Source organism: Tachypleus tridentatus, unplaced genomic scaffold (assembly GCF_004210375.1).
Source record: "Tachypleus tridentatus isolate NWPU-2018 unplaced genomic scaffold, ASM421037v1 Hic_cluster_2, whole genome shotgun sequence".
Lineage (NCBI taxonomy): Eukaryota > Metazoa > Arthropoda > Merostomata > Xiphosura > Limulidae > Tachypleus > Tachypleus tridentatus.
In genome coordinates, this window is record NW_027467782.1 from 69,467,565 (window position 1) to 69,484,243 (window position 16,679).

Genomic DNA, 16,679 nt, shown 5'->3' on the forward strand with positions numbered 1-16,679 from the left:
ACGCTTACGCCACGTCCATCGTCGATTCCAGTCAAGCTCACCAGTCCCCTATATATATAGAAGGAAACTACATTTAATGCCATCACTACTCAAAAGTACGGCTTTTCTATGTGCGGTAAAGGCGAGAGCTTATGCGGGAGAGTTCCGCGTGGGTACCCGAAGTACCGTCGAACTCGTCGTAGCGTGTTCCACCGCCAATCTGTCCGAAGGGCAGAAAGAAACTGCGGGAACTCGGCGGGAGCCGGTAATCGAAATGCCGACGATAACCTCGGTAGGCGGCGGGTGCCGGTAGTCGAATCGACAGTCCTGCCGCCAACAGCCTGCTGACATGCCGATAACGCTTACGCCACGTCCATCGTCGATTCCAGTCAAGCTCACCAGTCCCCTATATATAGAAGGAAACTACATTTAATGCCATCACTACTCAAAAGTACGGCTTTTCTATGTGCGGTAAAGGCGAGAGCTTATGCGGGAGAGTTCCGCGTGGCTACCCTAAGTGCCGTCGAACTCGTCGTAGCGTGTTCCACCGCCTATCTGTCCGAAGGGCAGAAAGAAACTGCGGGAACTCGGCGGGAGCCGGTAATCGAAATGCCGACGATAACCTCGGTAGGCGGCGGGTGCCGGTAGTCGAATCGACAGTCCTGCCGCCAACAGCCTGCTGACATGCCGATAACGCTTACGCCACGTCCATCGTCGATTCCAGTCAAGCCTCACCAGTCCCCTATATATAGAAGGAAACTACATTTAATGCCATCACTACTCAAAAGTACGGCTTTTCTATGTGCGGTAAAGGCGAGAGCTTATGCGGGAGAGTTCCGCGTGGCTACCCTAAGTGCCGTCGAACTCGTCGTAGCGTGTTCCACCGCCTATCTGTCCGAAGGGCAGAAAGAAACTGCGGGAACTCGGCGGGAGCCGGTAATCGAAATGCCGACGATAACCTCGGTAGGCGGCGGGTGCCGGTAGTCGAATCGACAGTCCTGCCGCCAACAGCCTGCTGACATGCCGATAACGCTTACGCCACGTCCATCGTCGATTCCAGTCAAGCCTCACCAGTCCCCTATATATAGAAGGAAACTACATTTAATGCCATCACTACTCAAAAGTACGGCTTTTCTATGTGCGGTAAAGGCGAGAGCTTATGCGGGAGAGTTCCGCGTGGGTACCCGAAGTACCGTCGAACTCGTCGTAGCGTGTTCCACCGCCTATCTGTCCGAAGGGCAGAAAGAAACTGCGGGAACTCGGCGGGAGCCGGTAATCGAAATGCCGACGATAACCTCGGTAGGCGGCGGGTGCCGGTAGTCGAATCGACAGTCCTGCCGCCAACAGCCTGCTGACATGCCGATAACGCTTACGCCACGTCCATCGTCGATTCCAGTCAAGCCTCACCAGTCCCCTATATATAGAAGGAAACTACATTTAATGCCATCACTACTCAAAAGTACGGCTTTTCTATGTGCGGTAAAGGCGAGAGCTTATGCGGGAGAGTTCCGCGTGGGTACCCTAAGTACCGTCGAACTCGTCGTAGCGTGTTCCACCGCCAATCTGTCCGAAGGGCAGAAAGAAACTGCGGGAACTCGGCGGGAGCCGGTAATCGAAATGCCGACGATAACCTCGGTAGGCGGCGGGTGCCGGTAGTCGAATCGACAGTCCTGCCGCCAACAGCCTGCTGACATGCCGATAACGCTTACGCCACGTCCATCGTCGATTCCAGTCAAGCCTCACCAGTCCCCTATATATAGAAGGAAACTACATTTAATGCCATCACTACTCAAAAGTACGGCTTTTCTATGTGCGGTAAAGGCGAGAGCTTATGCGGGAGAGTTCCGCGTGGGTACCCGAAGTACCGTCGAACTCGTCGTAGCGTGTTCCACGGCCAATCTGTCCGAAGGGCAGAAAGAAACTGCGGGAACTCGGCGGGAGCCGGTAATCGAAATGCCGACGATAACCTCGGTAGGCGGCGGGTGCCGGTAGTCGAATCGACAGTCCTGCCGCCAACAGCCTGCTGACATGCCGATAACGCTTACGCCACGTCCATCGTCGATTCCAGTCAAGCTCACCAGTCCCCTATATATATAGAAGGAAACTACATTTAATGCCATCACTACTCAAAAGTACGGCTTTTCTATGTGCGGTAAAGGCGAGAGCTTATGCGGGAGAGTTCCGCGTGGGTACCCGAAGTACCGTCGAACTCGTCGTAGCGTGTTCCACCGCCTATCTGTCCGAAGGGCAGAAAGAAACTGCGGGAACTCGGCGGGAGCCGGTAATCGAAATGCCGACGATAACCTCGGTAGGCGGCGGGTGCCGGTAGTCGAATCGACAGTCCTGCCGCCAACAGCCTGCTGACATGCCGATAACGCTTACGCCACGTCCATCGTCGATTCCAGTCAAGCCTCACCAGTCCCCTATATATATAGAAGGAAACTACATTTAATGCCATCACTACTCAAAAGTACGGCTTTTCTATGTGCGGTAAAGGCGAGAGCTTATGCGGGAGAGTTCCGCGTGGCTACCCTAAGTGCCGTCGAACTCGTCGTAGCGTGTTCCACCGCCTATCTGTCCGAAGGGCAGAAAGAAACTGCGGGAACTCGGCGGGAGCCGGTAATCGAAATGCCGACGATAACCTCGGTAGGCGGCGGGTGCCGGTAGTCGAATCGACAGTCCTGCCGCCAACAGCCTGGTGTCATGCCGATAACGCTTACGCCACGTCCATCGTCGATTCCAGTCAAGCTCACCAGTCCCCTATATATATAGAAGGAAACTACATTTAATGCCATCACTACTCAAAAGTACGGCTTTTCTATGTGCGGTAAAGGCGAGAGCTTATGCGGGAGAGTTCCGCGTGGCTACCCTAAGTACCGTCGAACTCGTCGTAGCGTGTTCCACCGCCTATCTGTCCGAAGGGCAGAAAGAAACTGCGGGAACTCGGCGGGAGCCGGTAATCGAAATGCCGACGATAACCTCGGTAGGCGGCGGGTGCCGGTAGTCGAATCGACAGTCCTGCCGCCAACAGCCTGCTGACATGCCGATAACGCTTACGCCACGTCCATCGTCGATTCCAGTCAAGCCTCACCAGTCCCCTATATATAGAAGGAAACTACATTTAATGCCATCACTACTCAAAGTACGGCTTTTCTATGTGCGGTAAAGGCGAGAGCTTATGCGGGAGAGTTCCGCGTGGCTACCCTAAGTACCGTCGAACTCGTCGTAGCGTGTTCCACCGCCTATCTGTCCGAAGGGCAGAAAGAAACTGCGGGAACTCGGCGGGAGCCGGTAATCGAAATGCCGACGATAACCTCGGTAGGCGGCGGGTGCCGGTAGTCGAATCGACAGTCCTGCCGCCAACAGCCTGCTGACATGCCGATAACGCTTACGCCACGTCCATCGTCGATTCCAGTCAAGCCTCACCAGTCCCCTATATATAGAAGGAAACTACATTTAATGCCATCACTACTCAAAAGTACGGCTTTTCTATGTGCGGTAAAGGCGAGAGCTTATGCGGGAGAGTTCCGCGTGGCTACCCTAAGTACCGTCGAACTCGTCGTAGCGTGTTCCACCGCCTATCTGTCCGAAGGGCAGAAAGAAACTGCGGGAACTCGGCGGGAGCAGGTAATCGAAATGCCGACGATAACCTCGGTAGGCGGCGGGTGCCGGTAGTCGAATCGCCAGTCCTGCCGCCAACAGCCTGCTGACATGCCGATAACGCTTACGCCACGTCCATCGTCGATTCCAGTCAAGCTCACCAGTCCCCTATATATATAGAAGGAAACTACATTTAATGCCATCACTACTCAAAAGTACGGCTTTTCTATGTGCGGTAAAGGCGAGAGCTTATGCGGGAGAGTTCCGCGTGGCTACCCTAAGTACCGTCGAACTCGTCGTAGCGTGTTCCACCGCCTATCTGTCCGAAGGGCAAAAGAAACTGGGGAACTCGGCGGGAGCAGGTAATCGAAATGCCGACGATAACCTCGGTAGGCGGCGGGTGCCGGTAGTCGAATCGACAGTCCTGCCGCCAACAGCCTGCTGACATGCCGATAACGCTTACGCTACGTCCATCGTCGATTCCAGTCAAGCTCACCAGTCCCCTATATATAGAAGGAAACTACATTTAATGCCATCACTACTCAAAAGTACGGCTTTTCTATGTGCGGTAAAGGCGAAAGCTTATGCGGGAGAGTTCCGCGTGGCTACCCTCTGTTCGGTGACATGCCGATAACGCTTACGCTACGTCCATCGTCGATGACAGTCAAGCCTCACCAGTCCCCTATATATATAGAAGGAAACTACATTTAATGCCATCACTACTCAATAGTACGGCCTTTCTATGTGCGGTAAAGGCGAGAGCTTATGCGGGAGAGTTCCGCGTGGCTACCCTAAGTACCGTCGAACTCGTCGTAGCGTGTTCCACCGGGTATCTGTCCGAAGGGCACAAAGAAACTGCGGGCACTCGGCGGGAGCAGGTGATCGAAATACCGGCGATATCCTCTAGGGACGACGAATCGAAGGAACCGCCGCCAACCTTTGGGCACTTTTTTCGCAACGGCTGAGCCTAGACGTACGTCCCGTTGGAGAAAGCTGCTGTTTGACCACGCACGCGCGAAACAGCCCGAGAAAATGGATTCCCCCGTCGGTAGGCGGCGGGCGCGGGTGTTTAAATTTCCCAATCGCTGGTACATGCTCTGAGACTCTGTTCGACTTGTACCGAGGCCAATGCGTGTACTCGGCGGGAGCAGGTGATCGAAATGCCGTCCACATCCTCTAGGGACGACGAATCGAAGGACCCGCCGCCAACCTTTCGGGCACTTTTTGCAACGGCTGCGTCTAGACGTCCGACCCGTTGGAGCAAGCTGCTGTTCGACCACGCACGCGCGATAGAGGCCGAGAAAATGGGTTCCCCCGTCGGTAGGCGGCGGGCGCGGGTGTTTAAATTTCCCGCTCGCTGGCACATGCTCTGAGACTCTGTTCGACTTGTACCGAGGCCAATGCGTGTACTCGGCGGGAGCAGGTGTTCGAAATGCCGACCGTATCCTCTAGGGACGACGAATCGAAGGTCCCGCCGCCAACCTTTCGGGCACTTTTCGCAACGGCTGCGTCTAGACGTCCGACCCGTTGGAGCAAGCGGCTGTTAGACCACGCACGCGCGAAACAGACCGAGAAAATCGGTTCCCCCGTCGGTAGGCGGCGGGCGCGGTTGTGTTTAAATTTCCCAATCGCTGGCACATGCTCTGAGACTCTGTTCGACTTGTACCGAGGCCAATGCGTGTACTCGGCGGGAGCAGGTGTTCGAAATGCCGACCGTATCCTCTAGGGACGACGAATCGAAGGTCCCGCCGCCAACCTTTCGGGCACTTTTCGCAACGGCTGCGTCTAGACGTCCGACCCGTTGGAGCAAGCGGCTGTTAGACCACGCACGCGCGAAACATACCGAGAAAATCGGTTCCCCCGTCGGTAGGCGGCGGGCGCGGGTGTTTAAATTTCCCAATCCCTGGCACATGCTCTGAGACTCTGTTCGACTTGTACCGAGGCCAATGCGTGTACTCGGCGGGAGCAGGTGTTCGAAATGCCGACCGTATCCTCTAGGGACGACGAATCGAAGGACCCGCCGCCAACCTTTCGGGCACTTTTCGCAACGGCTGCGTCTAGACGTCCGACCCGTTGGAGCAAGCTGCTGTTGGACCACGCACGCGCGAAACAGACCGAGAAAATCGGTTCCCCCGTCGGTAGGCGGCGGGCGCGGGTGTTTAAATTTCCCAATCGCTGGCACATGCTCTGAGACTCTGTTCGACTTGTACCGAGGCCAATGCGTGTACTCGGCGGGAGCAGGTGTTCGAAATGCCGACCGTATCCTCTAGGGACGACGAATCGAAGGACCCGCCGCCAACCTTTCGGGCACTTTTCGCAACGGCTGCGTCTAGACGTCCGACCCGTTGGAGCAAGCTGCTGTTGGACCACGCACGCGCGAAACAGACCGAGAAAATCGGTTCCCCCGTCGGTAGGCGGCGGGCGCGGGTGTTTAAATTTCCCAATCGCTGGCACATGCTCTGAGACTCTGTTCGACTTGTACCGAGGCCAATGCGTGTACTCGGCGGGAGCAGGTGATCGAAATGCCGACCGTATCCTCTAGGGACGACGAATCGAAGGACCCGCCGCCAACCTTTCGGGCACTTTTCGCAACGGCTGCGTCTAGACGTCCGACCCGTTGGAGCAAGCTGCTGTTCGACCACGCACGCGCGAAACAGACCGAGAAAATCGGTTCCCCCGTCGGTAGGCGGCGGGCGCGGGTGTTTAAATTTCCCAATCGCTGGCACATGCTCTGAGACTCTGTTCGACTTGTACCGAGGCCAATGCGTGTACTCGGCGGGAGCAGGTGTTCGAAATGCCGACCGTATCCTCTAGGGACGACGAATCGAAGGTCCCGCCGCCAACCTTTCGGGCACTTTTCGCAACGGCTGCGTCTAGACGTCCGACCCGTTGGAGCAAGCGGCTGTTAGAACACGCACGCGCGAAACAGACCGAGAAAATCGGTTCCCCCGTCGGTAGGCGGCGGGCGCGGGTGTTTAAATTTCCCAATCGCTGGCACATGCTCTGAGACTCTGTTCGACTTGTACCGAGGCCAATGCGTGTACTCGGCGGGAGCAGGTGTTCGAAATGCCGACCGTATCCTCTAGGGACGAAGAATCGAAGGTCCCGCCGCCAACCTTTCGGGCACTTTTCGCAACGGCTGCGTCTAGACGTCCGACCCGTTGGAGCAAGCTGCTGTTGGACCACGCACGCGCGAAACAGATCGAGAAAATCGGTTCCCCCGTCGGTAGGCGGCGGGCGCGGGTGTTTAAATTTCCCAATCGCTGGCACATGCTCTGAGACTCTGTTCGACTTGTACCGAGGCCAATGCGTGTACTCGGCGGGAGCAGGTGTTCGAAATGCCGACCGTATCCTCTAGGGACGACGAATCGAAGGTCCCGCCGCCAACCTTTCGTGCACTTTTCGCAACGGCTGCGCCTAGACGTACGACCCGTGTCATGGGTTTCATTTATAAAGCAAAACTGTGAAGAAACAGGACACGAACATTAAAATATAAGTATCGTTTGTATGGATAACACTGATCTGGAATTAGCACTTAAAGAAACCATCCACATTAAACAACTTTAATCTACACCGAATATCATGTAGTCTTCATTCAAATAGCACATTTTAAAATATTTACAGCATGTTTTATTGTCAGTAATTTACTTTCCGTGTATTTTAGTTTCACATTATCGTAATTTCAGCAATATATTTTATTTAGTTAGTTAGAAATTACGTCTTTCTATTTTGCTCTGTATACTGAAGATGGAATATGTAAAATATTGAAAACTTTACCTCTGTCCCCTTCTATTGTATCAAAGTATTTCTTCATCTTCAATACAATTATACAATTAATCGTCAAACATCATTTTCGTTCGATACAATGATTGCTAATATATTGATATGACCATATGTAAACGAACTGTTGTCTGTATGCTGTGACTCTGAAAATTAAAGTTAAAAGGAAAATCTTGAAATGTGCTTCCTTTCAGAATGCAAACTTCGATACATCATTCCAAAGTTTCTCCATTTTAGTGAGCAAAACTTTGAAAAATTCATTATCTTATCATATTTGTCTGAAGAGAGTATCGGTTTGTTTGAATTTGGCTCTATACTGCACGAGGGCTATCTGCTATAGCCGTCGATAATTTAGCAGTGAAAGAAAAGAGGATAGGTACCAAGTGATCACCACTCACCAACCACTGTTTCACAGAGGAACTGTGGGATTGCTTGTAACAATGAACCGCCCAGTCACGTATCATAAAGGGTGAGCATGTTTCGTAGAACAAAAGTTGGGTCAAGAATTTCGAACAAAACATCAACAGAACATAATTTTACTGGAAAAGTTCAAAGTGTACTGTACTAACCATAGAATCGTGGAAACCAGAGTTGATTACACCGACGTACTAAACAAGTGGAACGAAGACAAATTGTTCAGTGTGAACATGTCCAAAATTTCAGGCTAAGTTGACTGACTTACAGCATTCAATTCTAGTTTCATCCTTGTGACCACATTGTTAACTAATATAATTATAACATAAATACTCAGTCTAAATTAGTCCTACCTAAAATTGTTATTTTAACTAAACTGACTAGTTGACCAAAATATTGCTTATTCTTGTAAACTCTACTGCATTATCATTGCCCTTTAATTGTGTGTCACCCAACATTAGAAAATGTTCCAGACATATAAATATAAATGTGGTAAACATTTTAGCATTGATTATACAACACCAGGTGATCCATCAGAGTCTATTAAGTTGTTCTTAGCAATGATGATACGACACCAGGTGATCCATCACAGTATAATAAGTTGCTCTTAGTAATGATACGACACCGCGTGGGTAAGGAGCCCCCAACGTTGCTAGTGCGAGAGGGTGTCGGTCTGCTTACCGACAATCGTGCTCGTTATCTCCGTGTCAAGAGATCGCCGCCAACGTTTTGCACAGAGACTAAAATCGACAAAGTCCGACACCGTTTGGGTACGGAGCCCCCCAACGCTGGTAGTGCGAGAGAGTGTCGGTCTGCCTGCCGACATTCGTGCTCGTTATGTCGGCGTCGAGAGATCGCCTGGGTACGGGGAGCCCGCCAACGTAATGCACAGAGACTAAAATCGACAATGTCCGACACCGTTTGGGTACGGAGCCCCCCAACGCTGGTAGTGCGAGAGAGTGTCGGTCCGCCTGCCGACATTCGTGCTCGTTATGTCGGCGTCGAGATCGCCCGGGTACGGGGAGCCCGCCAACGTAATGCACAGAGACTAAAATCGACAATGTCCGACACCGTTTGGGTACGGAGCCCCCCAACGCTGGTAGTGCGAGAGAGTGTCGGTCCGCCTGCCGACATTCGTGCTCGTTATGTCGGCGTCGAGAGATCGCCTGGGTACGGGGAGCCCGCCAACGTAATGCACAGAGACTAAAATCGACAATGTCCGACACCGTTTGGGTACGGAGCCCCAACGCTGGTAGTGCGAGAGAGTGTCGGTCCGCCTGCCGACATTCGTGCTCGTTATGTCGGCGTCGAGAGATCGCCTGGGTACGGGGAGCCCGCCAACGTAATGCACAGAGACTAAAATCGACAATGTCCGACACCGTTTGGGTACAATGGAGCCCCAACGCTGCTGGTAGTGCGAGAGTGTCGGTCCGCCTGCCGACATTCGTGCTCGTTATGTCGGCGTCGAGAGATCGCCTGGGTACGGGGAGCCCGCCAACGTAATGCACAGAGACTAAAATCGACAATGTCCGACACCGTTTGGGTACGGAGCCCCCAACGCTGGTAGTGCGAGAGAGTGTCGGTCCGCCTGCCGACATTCGAGCTCGTTATGTCGGCGTCGAGAGATCGCCCGGGTACGGGGAGCCCGCCAACGTAATGCACAGAGACTAAAATCGACAATGTCCGACACCGTTTGGGTACGGAGCCCCCCAACGCTGGTAGTGCGAGAGAGTGTCGGTCCGCCTGCCGACATTCGAGCTCGTTATGTCGGCGTCGAGAGATCGCCCGGGTACGGGGAGCCCGCCAACGTAATGCACAGAGACTAAAATCGACAATGTCCGACACCGCTTGGGTACGGAGCCCCAACGCTGGTAGTGCGAGAGAGTGTCGGTCCGCCTGCCGACATTCGAACTCGTTATGTCGGCGTCGGTAGAAGCGCCAGATCGCCTTATGCGGGAGAGTTCCGCGTGGGGAAGTACCGCCAACGTAATGTTCCACAATCTGTCCGAGAGAAAAAACTGCGGGAACTCGGGAGCCGGTAATCGAAATGCCGACGATAACCGGTTGGGTAGTCGAATCGACAGTCCTGCCGCCAACAGCTGCTGACATGCCGATAACGACGTGTCCATCGTCGATCCAGTCAAGCTCACCAGTTAATGCCACATTTAATGCCATCACTACTCAAAAGTACGGCTTTTCTATGTGCGGTAAAGGCGAGAGCTTATGCGGGAGAGTTCCGCGTGGGTACCCGAAGTACCGTCGAACTCGTCGTAGCGTGTTCCACCGCCAATCTGTCCGAAGGGCAGAAAGAAACTGCGGGAACTCGGCGGGAGCCGGTAATCGAAATGCCGACGATAACCTCGGTAGGCGGCGGGTGCCGGTAGTCGAATCGACAGTCCTGCCGCCAACAGCCTGCTGACATGCCGATAACGCTTACGCCACGTCCATCGTCGATTCCAGTCAAGCTCACCAGTCCCCTATATATAGAAGGAAACTACATTTAATGCCATCACTACTCAAAAGTACGGCTTTTCTATGTGCGGTAAAGGCGAGAGCTTATGCGGGAGAGTTCCGCGTGGGTACCCGAAGTACCGTCGAACTCGTCGTAGCGTGTTCCACCGCCAATCTGTCCGAAGGGCAGAAAGAAACTGCGGGAACTCGGCGGGAGCCGGTAATCGAAATGCCGACGATAACCTCGGTAGGCGGCGGGTGCCGGTAGTCGAATCGACAGTCCTGCCGCCAACAGCCTGCTGACATGCCGATAACGCTTACGCCACGTCCATCGTCGATTCCAGTCAAGCTCACCAGTCCCCTATATATAGAAGGAAACTACATTTAATGCCATCACTACTCAAAAGTACGGCTTTTCTATGTGCGGTAAAGGCGAGAGCTTATGCGGGAGAGTTCCGCGTGGGTACCCGAAGTACCGTCGAACTCGTCGTAGCGTGTTCCACCGCCAATCTGTCCGAAGGGCAGAAAGAAACTGCGGGAACTCGGCGGGAGCCGGTAATCGAAATGCCGACGATAACCTCGGTAGGCGGCGGGTGCCGGTAGTCGAATCGACAGTCCTGCCGCCAACAGCCTGCTGACATGCCGATAACGCTTACGCCACGTCCATCGTCGATTCCAGTCAAGCCTCACCAGTCCCCTATATATAGAAGGAAACTACATTTAATGCCATCACTACTCAAAAGTACGGCTTTTCTATGTGCGGTAAAAGGCGAGAGCTTATGCGGGAGAGTTCCGCGTGGGTACCCGAAGTACCGTCGAACTCGTCGTAGCGTGTTCCACAGCCAATCTGTCCGAAGGGCAGAAAGAAACTGCGGGAACTCGGCGGGAGCCGGTAATCGAAATGCCGACGATAACCTCGGTAGGCGGCGGGTGCCGGTAGTCGAATCGACAGTCCTGCCGCCAACAGCCTGCTGACATGCCGATAACGCTTACGCCACGTCCATCGTCGATTCCAGTCAAGCTCACCAGTCCCCTATATATAGAAGGAAACTACATTTAATGCCATCACTACTCAAAAGTACGGCTTTTCTATGTGCGGTAAAAGGCGAGAGCTTATGCGGGAGAGTTCCGCGTGGGTACCCGAAGTACCGTCGAACTCGTCGTAGCGTGTTCCACAGCCAATCTGTCCGAAGGGCAGAAAGAAACTGCGGGAACTCGGCGGGAGCCGGTAATCGAAATGCCGACGATAACCTCGGTAGGCGGCGGGTGCCGGTAGTCGAATCGACAGTCCTGCCGCCAACAGCCTGCTGACATGCCGATAACGCTTACGCCACGTCCATCGTCGATTCCAGTCAAGCCTCACCAGTCCCCTATATATATAGAAGGAAACTACATTTAATGCCATCACTACTCAAAAGTACGGCTTTTCTATGTGCGGTAAAGGCGAGAGCTTATGCGGGAGAGTTCCGCGTGGGTACCCGAAGTACCGTCGAACTCGTCGTAGCGTGTTCCACCGCCAATCTGTCCGAAGGGCAGAAAGAAACTGCGGGAACTCGGCGGGAGCCGGTAATCGAAATGCCGACGATAACCTCGGTAGGCGGCGGGTGCCGGTAGTCGAATCGACAGTCCTGCCGCCAACAGCCTGCTGACATGCCGATAACGCTTACGCCACGTCCATCGTCGATTCCAGTCAAGCCTCACCAGTCCCCTATATATAGAAGGAAACTACATTTAATGCCATCACTACTCAAAAGTACGGCTTTTCTATGTGCGGTAAAGGCGAGAGCTTATGCGGGAGAGTTCCGCGTGGGTACCCGAAGTACCGTCGAACTCGTCGTAGCGTGTTCCACCGCCTATCTGTCCGAAGGGCAGAAAGAAACTGCGGGAACTCGGCGGGAGCCGGTAATCGAAATGCCGACGATAACCTCGGTAGGCGGCGGGTGCCGGTAGTCGAATCGACAGTCCTGCCGCCAACAGCCTGCTGACATGCCGATAACGCTTACGCCACGTCCATCGTCGATTCCAGTCAAGCTCACCAGTCCCCTATATATAGAAGGAAACTACATTTAATGCCATCACTACTCAAAAGTACGGCTTTTCTATGTGCGGTAAAGGCGAGAGCTTATGCGGGAGAGTTCCGCGTGGCTACCCTAAGTGCCGTCGAACTCGTCGTAGCGTGTTCCACCGCCTATCTGTCCGAAGGGCAGAAAGAAACTGCGGGAACTCGGCGGGAGCCGGTAATCGAAATGCCGACGATAACCTCGGTAGGCGGCGGGTGCCGGTAGTCGAATCGACAGTCCTGCCGCCAACAGCCTGCTGACATGCCGATAACGCTTACGCCACGTCCATCGTCGATTCCAGTCAAGCCTCACCAGTCCCCTATATATAGAAGGAAACTACATTTAATGCCATCACTACTCAAAAGTACGGCTTTTCTATGTGCGGTAAAGGCGAGAGCTTATGCGGGAGAGTTCCGCGTGGCTACCCTAAGTGCCGTCGAACTCGTCGTAGCGTGTTCCACCGCCTATCTGTCCGAAGGGCAGAAAGAAACTGCGGGAACTCGGCGGGAGCCGGTAATCGAAATGCCGACGATAACCTCGGTAGGCGGCGGGTGCCGGTAGTCGAATCGACAGTCCTGCCGCCAACAGCCTGCTGACATGCCGATAACGCTTACGCCACGTCCATCGTCGATTCCAGTCAAGCCTCACCAGTCCCCTATATATATAGAAGGAAACTACATTTAATGCCATCACTACTCAAAAGTACGGCTTTTCTATGTGCGGTAAAGGCGAGAGCTTATGCGGGAGAGTTCCGCGTGGCTACCCTAAGTACCGTCGAACTCGTCGTAGCGTGTTCCACCGCCTATCTGTCCGAAGGGCAGAAAGAAACTGCGGGAACTCGGCGGGAGCATGTAATCGAAATGCCGACGATAACCTCGGTAGGCGGCGGGTGCCGGTAGTCGAATCGCCAGTCCTGCCGCCAACAGCCTGGTGTCATGCCGATAACGCTTACGCCACGTCCATCGTCGATTCCAGTCAAGCTCACCAGTCCCCTATATATAGAAGGAAACTACATTTAATGCCATCACTACTCAAAAGTACGGCTTTTCTATGTGCGGTAAAGGCGAGAGCTTATGCGGGAGAGTTCCGCGTGGCTACCCTAAGTACCGTCGAACTCGTCGTAGCGTGTTCCACCGCCTATCTGTCCGAAGGGCAGAAAGAAACTGGGGGAACTCGGCGGGAGCAGGTAATCGAATTGCCGACGATAACCTCGGTAGGCGGCGGGTGCCGGTAGTCGAATCGACAGTCCTGCCGCCAACAGCCTGCTGACATGCCGATAACGCTTACGCTACGTCCATCGTCGATTCCAGTCAAGCTCACCAGTCCCCTATATATAGAAGGAAACTACATTTAATGCCATCACTACTCAAAAGTACGGCTTTTCTATGTGCGGTAAAAGGCGAAAGCTTATGCGGGAGAGTTCCGCGTGGCTACCCTCTGTTCGGTGACATGCCGATAACGCTTACGCTACGTCCATCGTCGATGACAGTCAAGCCTCACCAGTCCCCTATATATATAGAAGGAAACTACATTTAATGCCATCACTACTCAATAGTACGGCCTTTCTATGTGCGGTAAAGGCGAGAGCTTATGCGGGAGAGTTCCGCGTGGCTACCCTAAGTACCGTCGAACTCGTCGTAGCGTGTTCCACCGGGTATCTGTCCGAAGGGCACAAAGAAACTGCGGGCACTCGGCGGGAGCAGGTGATCGAAATACCGGCGATATCCTCTAGGGACGACGAATCGAAGGAACCGCCGCCAACCTTTTGGGCACTTTTCGCAACGGCTGAGCCTAGACGTACGTCCCGTTGGAGAAAGCTGCTGTTTGACCACGCACGCGCGAAACAGCCCGAGAAAATGGATTCCCCCGTCGGTAGGCGGCGGGCGCGGGTGTTTAAATTTCCCAATCGCTGGTACATGCTCTGAGACTCTGTTCGACTTGTACCGAGGCCAATGCGTGTACTCGGCGGGAGCAGGTGATCGAAATGCCGTCCACATCCTCTAGGGACGACGAATCGAAGGACCCGCCGCCAACCTTTCGGGCACTTTTTGCAACGGCTGCGTCTAGACGTCCGACCCGTTGGAGCAAGCTGCTGTTCGACCACGCACGCGCGATAGAGGCCGAGAAAATGGGTTCCCCCGTCGGTAGGCGGCGGGCGCGGGTGTTTAAATTTCCCGCTCGCTGGCACATGCTCTGAGACTCTGTTCGACTTGTACCGAGGCCAATGCGTGTACTCGGCGGGAGCAGGTGTTCGAAATGCCGACCGTATCCTCTAGGGACGACGAATCGAAGGTCCCGCCGCCAACCTTTCGGGCACTTTTCGCAACGGCTGCGTCTAGACGTCCGACCCGTTGGAGCAAGCGGCTGTTAGACCACGCACGCGCGAAACAGACCGAGAAAATCGGTTCCCCCGTCGGTAGGCGGCGGGCGCGGGTGTTTAAATTTCCCAATCGCTGGCACATGCTCTGAGACTCTGTTCGACTTGTACCGAGGCCAATGCGTGTACTCGGCGGGAGCAGGTGTTCGAAATGCCGACCGTATCCTCTAGGGACGACGAATCGAAGGTCCCGCCGCCAACCTTTCGGGCACTTTTCGCAACGGCTGCGTCTAGACGTCCGACCCGTTGGAGCAAGCTGCTGTTAGACCACGCACGCGCGAAACAGACCGAGAAAATCGGTTCCCCCGTCGGTAGGCGGCGGGCGCGGGTGTTTAAATTTCCCAATCGCTGGCACATGCTCTGAGACTCTGTTCGACTTGTACCGAGGCCAATGCGTGTACTCGGCGGGAGCAGGTGTTCGAAATGCCGACCGTATCCTCTAGGGACGACGAATCGAAGGACCCGCCGCCAACCTTTCGGGCACTTTTCGCAACGGCTGCGTCTAGACGTCCGACCCGTTGGAGCAAGCTGCTGTTGGACCACGCACGCGCGAAACAGACCGAGAAAATCGGTTCCCCCGTCGGTAGGCGGCGGGCGCGGGTGTTTAAATTTCCCAATCGCTGGCACATGCTCTGAGACTCTGTTCGACTTGTACCGAGGCCAATGCGTGTACTCGGCGGGAGCAGGTGTTCGAAATGCCGACCGTATCCTCTAGGGACGACGAATCGAAGGACCCGCCGCCAACCTTTCGGGCACTTTTCGCAACGGCTGCGTCTAGACGTCCGACCCGTTGGAGCAAGCTGCTGTTGGACCACGCACGCGCGAAACAGACCGAGAAAATCGGTTCCCCCGTCGGTAGGCGGCGGGCGCGGGTGTTTAAATTTCCCAATCGCTGGCACATGCTCTGAGACTCTGTTCGACTTGTACCGAGGCCAATGCGTGTACTCGGCGGGAGCAGGTGTTCGAAATGCCGACCGTATCCTCTAGGGACGACGAATCGAAGGACCCGCCGCCAACCTTTCGGGCACTTTTCGCAACGGCTGCGTCTAGACGTCCGACCCGTTGGAGCAAGCTGCTGTTCGACCACGCACGCGCGAAACAGACCGAGAAAATCGGTTCCCCCGTCGGTAGGCGGCGGGCGCGGGTGTTTAAATTTCCCAATCGCTGGCACATGCTCTGAGACTCTGTTCGACTTGTACCGAGGCCAATGCGTGTACTCGGCGGGAGCAGGTGTTCGAAATGCCGACCGTATCCTCTAGGGACGAAGAATCGAAGGTCCCGCCGCCAACCTTTCGGGCACTTTTCGCAACGGCTGCGTCTAGACGTCCGACCCGTTGGAGCAAGCTGCTGTTGGACCACGCACGCGCGAAACAGATCGAGAAAATCGGTTCCCCCGTCGGTAGGCGGCGGGCGCGGGTGTTTAAATTTCCCAATCGCTGGCACATGCTCTGAGACTCTGTTCGACTTGTACCGAGGCCAATGCGTGTACTCGGCGGGAGCAGGTGTTCGAAATGCCGACCGTATCCTCTAGGGACGACGAATCGAAGGTCCCGCCGCCAACCTTTCGTGCACTTTTCGCAACGGCTGCGCCTAGACGTACGACCCGTGTCATGGGTTTCATTTATAAAGCAAAACTGTGAAGAAACAGGACACGAACATTAAAATATAAGTATCGTTTGTATGGATAACACTGATCTGGAATTAGCACTTAAAGAAACCATCCACATTAAACAACTTTAATCTACACCGAATATCATGTAGTCTTCATTCAAATAGCACATTTTAAAATATTTACAGCATGTTTTATTGTCAGTAATTTACTTTCCGTGTATTTTAGTTTCACATTATCGTAATTTCAGCAATATATTTTATTTAGTTAGTTAGAAATTACGTCTTTCTATTTTGCTCTGTATACTGAAGATGGAATATGTAAAATATTGAAAACTTTACCTCTGTCCCCTTCTATTGTATCAAAGTATTTCTTCATCTTCAATACAATTATACAATTAATCGTCAAA